The following is an 8,286-nucleotide window of genomic DNA, read 5'->3' on the forward strand; positions in this document are numbered from 1 at the left end:
TCAGGACATGGATTCCTTCAATAAATAATATCCACCATGTATATAATTCCATCACCCAAAATATAATGATATAATTCAAAAGAATTATTTCATATATAAATCAAAGCATGTAAATAATATACACGTGTCAATTACTATTTCCGGATTAAGAACCTAAGCATTAATAATAACATAGAATCTTAGTTCTCCTTCTTAATCGGTATTAAGGGAACAATTATAAATTTGATCATGTTCAATATACACAAAGTATACTAGCATTATTTATTAGTCAATATAAACTAATCTAAATAATACTACAGCCATACCAGTGGACTGTCCAACACCACCTGGTGCTGTGAACCTTATTATATTATATAACCGTATTTAACAATCTAATATTCTGTATTCCATTTGATACTAGATTGTTCACAATATATAATATTAAACAACATGTAAACATTCAAATAATTCTCAATTAAACTGGCCAGAAATAAATGTATATACTTCAAATAAATATTTTCAGTATACACTAACATCACATGGGTTGATTAGATGCAAATGGAATGTGGCAGCCTATTAACAAGTTTTAGAGAACAAAGAAGCATTTCCATTTCCATTCTTACTTGAAGAAAATCAAAGATACTGGATGGAGAAATGAAGAAGCATGTGATTAGACAAAGACACATTTTATTTTATTTGTTTGTCTTATTCACTTGTATCTTGGTAATATATAAACCAAGAGTATCTAGTAGTAAATGAAGCAATCAAATAGAGAAACAGAAAAAGCTGTATCTGTGAAAAAATTCTTTGTTCTTTGTGATTCTACTTGTAAGCAGCTGTGTACAATCTTTGTATCACAGAGTTCTCGATCTTATATATATATATCTGGTGGAAAAGTTCAATCTACCAGAAAGTTTTTAAATACTTGTTTTAATTACTTTGTGTTTGAATACATCAATATTTTGATTCTGCACTTTTGCTTAATCAAATACTTTTATATATTTGAGATAGAGTAGTTCTTGAAATCAAAAAAGGAACCAGAATTACATTCAACCTCCCTTCTGTAATTCTTTGTTAGATTGTTTGGGAATAACACTGTTCACAAATATCAGTATTTAAGTTTGACTTAGATGCTGATGTAGAACCTTTCTCATTTACTGATTTGGGTTCATCAGTATTTAAGTTAAACTTAAAAGTTGATAACTTATACTTATTCTTTTTAGCTATTTTTTATCAATATTTACTGGCTTGATATGCTCAGATTCATTTTCCTTAACCTTTTCAGTTCTAGATTTATCTGCATAACCTAGTCGTGATCCCCAACAACCACTTTCAATTATTTCCTGAGTTGATTTCCCTGAATTAGTCCAAAGTTTGATTATCGCTCTTTCTTTAGCCAAATCATTTTCAAGATAAGCATATTTTTCTAACAATTTATCTTTAACATAAACAACATCATCTCTATCTTTTTGAATTTCTTGCATGAAAGTCAACTCTGCTTCAATGTGATCATTTCTTTTCTTTAAGTCAGAATTTTCAATTTTGATCATAGTATTTTCAAGAGTTTGATCCTTATAGCTAACATGTAATGTTTTAAGAAATAGCCTTAACTCACAGATATCATCAGTATCAAAAGTTAGAGTTGTTTGAGGTACCTTAGTCTCAGGAGCCTCAAATTCACTATCAGTATTTTCCATGAGTGCATAGTTGACACCTTCATCAAATTCTGATGTATCATCTCAGTTCTTCTTCTTATGAGTAATCAAGGCTCGCTTTCTTTCAGATTTTGGCTTTCTGCAGTCAGTTGAAAAATGTCCAACTCCATCACAGTTGTAACACTTGATCTTGGACTTGTCAATCTTGCCAGATTTTGACTCGTTTTTATTAAATTTCATGTAGTTCTTCTTATCATAGTTTGAAGAACTAGAGCCTCTTTTAGAAAATCTTTTTCCTTTCTTAAATTCCTTCTAAGCCATCTTTTCGTGAAGCTTTTTACCATCAAAGCAGCCATATGCAAGATCTTTTCATCATAACCATGATCACTATCATAGTCTATACAAGCATAGCCTTTCCTTTTTAATGACCCTTTCTCACGGCGCTTCCTTTTGTTTTTTCTTCAACCCTGAGTGCAACCTGTCTTGTCCTTGACCATTTTCTCTTTCCTCCTTTGCTCCATCTCCAGTTAATGAGTATCTTGAGCATTTCATAGATTTCATCCAGAGATGTATCATCAAGGTCATAATTATCTCTTATGTATGTGACCTTCAAATCCCACTTTTCAAGAAGTGCAAGAAGGAATTCAAGTTTAAATCTTCTTGTTCATATTCTTTGTTAACTAATGATAAATCATTCAGAAACTTCTGAAACTTGTCATAGATTTCAGTCAGTGACTCATCATCTTTTGAGTTAAAGTGCTCATACTCATGTGTAAGTATTGTTTTCCTGTTCTTTTTTATAGTATCGGTGCCTTGACACTTCCAAAGTGTCCCATATCTCCTTTGTTGTCTTACATCCAATCATATTATTGGACATAACACTATCACTACGCCATTGATGATTTATTTGCATACTTTTGTATGATGTTGCCCTGGAAAACGTTGCAGTAGGTATGAAATTATGGCGTTATCACAACACCCCAATTTTGGTGTCACTATAGGCATATAGACATGTTGTTATAGCTTAGTGTTGACATAGATGGCTTCCCTATTGCAACCCATAAAGTCGTATTTCCATAGAAGGTGAATAAATAAATTTTAATTTTAACCAAAAACTGAATATATCTTTAAAAATATCTGATTTGGATAAAACAGGTCATTGATTTGTCTTAGAATTTAAAAGTATATTGAATAGATGTTTATTTTCATTTTATAAATATTAAAATATTTTATTAGGATATCAAATTAAATAATTTTTTATAATTAAATATAATAAGATAAAAAGTTTTTATTGAAAAATATAAAACATTTTTGTACGGAAAATGACTGCCTATATCATTTTTGAATTTTTAGAAATTAATTTAAAGTAATAAATTTATTGTTAATATTATAATGTATCTAATTAAAAAAATATTTAAACATTTAAAAAATTATAAAGAAAAAAATGTAAGGTAAATGAAATGGGCTGGGCTGAAATTTTGAGTTGGGCGGCTTAAATTCGGACACGGGGGGAGCCAAAATTTTGGAAAAGGGAAAGGGGGAAAATTCAGTTTATTTTATACTCTCTCTCCCTAGATCTTATTCTCCCTTGTCTATCTCTCTGATCTCTCTCTCTCCCTCTCTCGACAACTAGTTCAATTAGGGTTCATTTTTTTTCCAAATAATAGATTCGATTAACTAATTCTGGTTCAAATCAAGAGGCTTAAGAGGTTTAGGTTATGAGTAGAAGATTTGGGTTCAGACATTGGCCTAGAGGACGACATAGTTACGAAGTATAGTGCTGACTCCAGAAGTCGGTCTGGATATAGTCCAAAATTGGGCTTCTTTATCCTCAATTGCGCTAAATGAGTCTTGTATATTAGAAGGTATCGAGACAAACACAAGCCAATAATATAGTTATCTAATCATTGTATTCTTTGTTATTTGTTCTCTTTATTCGTTTGTTTTGATTTTTTTGTGTAATTTTTTTTATTATTTTAGATTGTTATGATGTGAATATTTGGTTAAAGTGTTGATTGGTTTTATTTATTATTATCTGAATGTGGAGTTAGAGTTAGTTTATGTGTTATTTGATGTTCGAATGTGAATATTTGGTTAAAGTGTTATTTGAAATCTTGACATTGTAGATTGTTTCAAATCTATACGACGGTCTGCGTTTTGTTATGGCCTTATGGGTGGTTACATTGTTAGTTTCTATTGCTGATTGTGGGTTGCTGATTGCTTATGCACAAATGACAATTTTGTTGCGCTAGATCGTTCTTACTACTTTACTAAATAATAATGTATTATGTATACAAATGACATAATTTTGTACATTGATTCTTAAACCAACTGAACATGTATTATGTACATTGATTCTTTAGGCATACGGTTTTTATTCTAACTGAATACACTATTTTGGACCAACTGTTGTCAGCTAATAATAATATTTTCACACAGTTCTACGTCCTTTACGGAAAGCTTAATATTTGAGTTCGGATTGGAATTTCATAGAATCCTTCTATGTAATACACGTCTATCCAAACGCAAAAGCTTGCCGATGGTTGTAGCTAGGAAAAGTGATGAAAAACTATTTTGATTATACTGTTTTCGTGTAGTTTACTGTGAAAGCGACTACAATCTCAAAAAGTTCATCGGATCATTCATGAAGCTGTTATGAAGCCCTCTCCAGGCCATCAAATTGTAAGCAGTGTATTTCTCTAATCCTATAAACAAGGTGTGTTACTTATACGTTTCTGTTCGAATTTCATTTGTTGTTAAATCATATGCATCGACTTCTTTTTTGCTTTTACTTGTTATGTCTCTTAAACCGGAATTGATCTCGTCTGCATAGGCCTGCTTTTCAAACTATTTCCATGATCTATTTTTTACGTACCTGTTGGGGATGGGGAATGGTCTTCAGAACAGTTTTTGATTTTTCTAGTAACAGGGGGATTGAAAGGAAGATGATTGGATGAGATGAAGATAAATTCCACAACAAAGCTGATTTGTTCTCAACATGGGAGAAAATAATTGAAGAGAAGTAAAAATAGCAATATTTATATCCTGGCTTTTTCAGAATATAATTTCTTGTCAGTGAATACTGCACAAGAATACTGTAGGATTATGCTCATTGATGATTTAGATGGATTGAATGTTTATGTGTTTAGCCACATGTTTTATGTTCAGAATTTTTTTATTTTTCGTTCTTGTGGCAGGTGTGGACATTGTAAAAATCTTGCACCAGAGATATTACTAGTTGTCTATGTTGTGTAATTAGTTTTTATCTATGTATTGTGTTTATGATGGACTGACTGATGCATTTGTTTGACGTGTAGTATGAGAAAGTTGCTTCAGTATTGAGCAGTCATGACCTTCCTATTATTTTGGCAAAATATGATGCAAATAAAGAAGCAAACAAGGAGCTTTCTAATCAATTTGAGATTCGAGGTTTCCCTGCTATAAAGATTTTGAGGAATGGAGGCAAACAATCTCATGAATATAAAGTCCTCGTGAAGCCGAAAGAATAGTATCGTATTTGAAGAAACAAGTTGGACCTGCTTCTACTGAAATCAAATATGTCGAAGATGTAAGCAGTTTTATAGATGTAAAGAAGATTACCCTTGTAACTTTATCCCACTCTGCTTTGTCCTTATGATAATTGTTTTCTTATTTGAACAAAATACATAATATTTAATTTTTTTTGCTTCAGGCAATGCTATTTGTAAACTTCAGTACTGAGAAGGTGGTTGTTCGTGACAACATTCAAGACTTAGTTTTCAACTCTACAAAGAATGGTACGTGTGTAAATTTTGTCATTGCCTGATTCATTTTCTCTCTATAACTAGCTTGTTTTGATAGACATGGTTTGTGGTTTGTAAAGAGCTTGCCTTAAAATTGACTTTTCTCCTTCATTGTGTTTTACTATACAAATAAAAATAAAATCAGTAACTACATTTCACAAAATCTTGCAGTTCTGCTCGAGTTTTATGCACCTTCGTGTGGACACTGTAAGAAACTGGCTCCAATTTTGGACGAAGTTGTCTCATTTGAGAATGATCCTGATGTCGTGATTGCAAAATTTTTAAGCATATCTTTTATGCCCAGTTTATCTGGTTTCTTAAAAGCTGGTTGCCTAAATCAATGTTCAACTGACCATGCCTTCTTAATATGTCATTCTTGCTTGCCTGCATAGGATGCTACAACAAATGATGTTCCAGGTAACACTTTTGAAGTTCAGGGCTTCCCCACTTTGTACTTGAGATCAGCAACCGGAAGAGTGGTGCAGTATCAAGGAGACATAACAAAGGAAGATTTGATTGAATTTGTTCAAAAGAACCAGGATACCAATGCGAAGCCAGTCTCAGTCAAGTCAGAGCCAAGTATTAAATTAGAACCGGTGGTCGTAGCACTTAGACCATTTATTATCTCTCTTCTACGTTATTTTCAAATACTTGTATGCTTTTGCGTTATCTTGCATGTTTAGTTCTTAGCAAGAGTACTTGTATTTCTTAAGTTATGTTTTAGTGTGATGGATTGTAATTGTTGGTTGAAAAGAATGTAATGGTTGGATGTGTAGTTAAGACTGGTTGGATGAAATGAATTGGTTGTGAATGTTGTTGAATTTATGGGAAATCAAGTATTTGAAAAGTATATTTCAATTTTTTACAGTCGAGGTGTTGCAATATCCGTATGTTGCAATAGGGTGCTAAATTATGCACATAAATTTCTTTTTTGCAACATTAAAGATGTTGAAATAGGTGTGTTGCCATAAATGATAAAGGGCCACAAATGTGGGTCCCACCAGCGAAACCCAGCCACATGTCATGCCATGTGTCATGCCACGTGTCATGTCCATGCGGGGCCCACTTTTTGTCAGTTAGTATACCTATTGCAACATCATGTCTGTGTTGCTATAATTTGAAAATTCTGTTGCAATTGATATCTATGGCAACATATTTTGCTGTGTTATAGATTGACACTGGTGTAAGGTTAGATACCTATAGTGACGGTCTTAGACCCAACTGTTAGAAAGATGTGAACTTGATGATTTCATTAACAAAACATCTTAGTAGATTTTATTTAGTGAAAAATATAGCACTCGACGGATGATCAAATATATTCCCGACGGATGACTCAATATAGTCCCGACGGATGATGATTTGACATCCATCGAGTGAGTAGCTTATGTAAAAATAAGTCATGTAGCACATTTCCGCAAACAACTTTGTATAGATTCTTTGGTAGCTTAAGTCATGTTGACTGTAATTAGATATGCAGAATAGGTTGATTAATTATAAATATATGATATATTGTAATTCTGCATAAATGAAAAGAAGTCAAGTGCCAAATAGCTACCCGACGGATGATCAACAAAGCTACCCGACGGATGATCAATAAGGCAACCTGACGGATGATCATGTACCCGACGGATGATCCATTCAAACATCTGTTGACAGTGATAACATAGTCACATGCGTCGAGTGTTTGCAAAAGGAATGTGGCAGCCTATTCAACTGGGTTTTTGAGAACAAAAAAGCATTGTCATTTCCATGCTATTATGAAGGTATTCAAAGATGCTGGAATAGAGTAGTGAAGAAGCATAGTATTAAACTTGATAGGTTTTGTTTTATTGTCTTGTCTTATTACTGTGTAATCTTGGTGATATATAAACCAAGAGTAGCAAGTAGAACAACAAAAAGAAGACTAAGCAATACATTTTCTCATAGAAACAATTATAAGCTGTATCCTTAGCATTTCTCTGTAAGTTTAGTTGTTCTTATTTGTAAGCAGCTGTGAGCTATTCAATCTTCACAGGGTTCTCTCGATATATATATATATATATAACACCCCCAAATCCGGGGTCGGGGATCCGGGTTGTCACGAGTTCCATTTCCCTTAATAACACCCAATCTTAATAAACAATCAACTACTCTGTACTGCGACCCCACAATAAACACACACACCACAAGTTATAGTCTCGGAGATGAATATCCAAAAAATAACACGAGTCATTTTATTCCAAAATTATATGCCATTACACTTTAAAAGGGTTTCTGAATAAATTTACATTTCTTTTCCATTATTACAATTGATAAAGATATATAAGTCTGGTACATCAAAAGTTGAAAGCCTAGCCTATTGGTAGTTCCTACCTCAGTTACAGCGACATCAACGCCTATAGGAAACTGCGGAACGTTTCCTATCCGCTCGCGAATTGGGAGCTTGGTCCTGTTCATCTTTTCTATCTGTTGTTGTGTGATGAAAGAAGAAAGTAAGGGTGAGCAACAAGCCCACCAAAATAATGTGTATAATGATTAACAATATATGAGCATTCTCATAGTACTCAAGAAAGTCTTGGTCAAGAAGAAATGAACCAAGTTTGATATCTTAACGCGACCAAGTCGCAAAATATTCAGTGTATATATATATATATACTTTTCACAATATTTGAAATCCTCTGACATGTATAACATCCACAGAGTTCCAGTTTATAACTTTATAAAAATATCGTTGCAAGGTGATCTCATATATCTAACCTTGTCTCAACGTTTTTCTGAAAATCTTTGACATGCACAAGATAATCATTTACTAGATATAAGTTTAAAAGATGAAGTTACAAGATACTTCAATATACTTATATCTTTTCCGAATACTACTTGAACTACCACCG

At 32.7% G+C, this 8,286-nt stretch overlaps 1 long non-coding RNA gene across 4 annotated transcripts; it reads left to right on the forward strand.

Moving 5' to 3' along the window:
• Positions 1-3,153: 3,153 nt before the first annotated feature.
• On the forward strand, positions 3,154-6,266 carry LOC141679032 (uncharacterized). Of its 4 annotated transcripts, none has more exons than XR_012558004.1 (5): positions 3,154-3,499; positions 4,074-4,350; positions 4,952-5,202; positions 5,326-5,410; positions 5,588-6,266. It is a non-coding gene; the product is annotated as an uncharacterized LOC141679032 (long non-coding RNA). The 4 variants fall into 4 exon arrangements; XR_012558005.1 differs by having other exon boundaries at positions 4,074-4,316; XR_012558002.1 differs by having other exon boundaries at positions 4,232-4,350.
• The last annotated feature ends 2,020 nt before the right edge of the window (positions 6,267-8,286 follow it).

The sequence above is a fragment of the Apium graveolens genome, chromosome 8 (genome assembly GCF_009905375.1).
Source record: "Apium graveolens cultivar Ventura chromosome 8, ASM990537v1, whole genome shotgun sequence".
Classification (NCBI taxonomy): Eukaryota; Viridiplantae; Streptophyta; class Magnoliopsida; order Apiales; family Apiaceae; genus Apium; species Apium graveolens.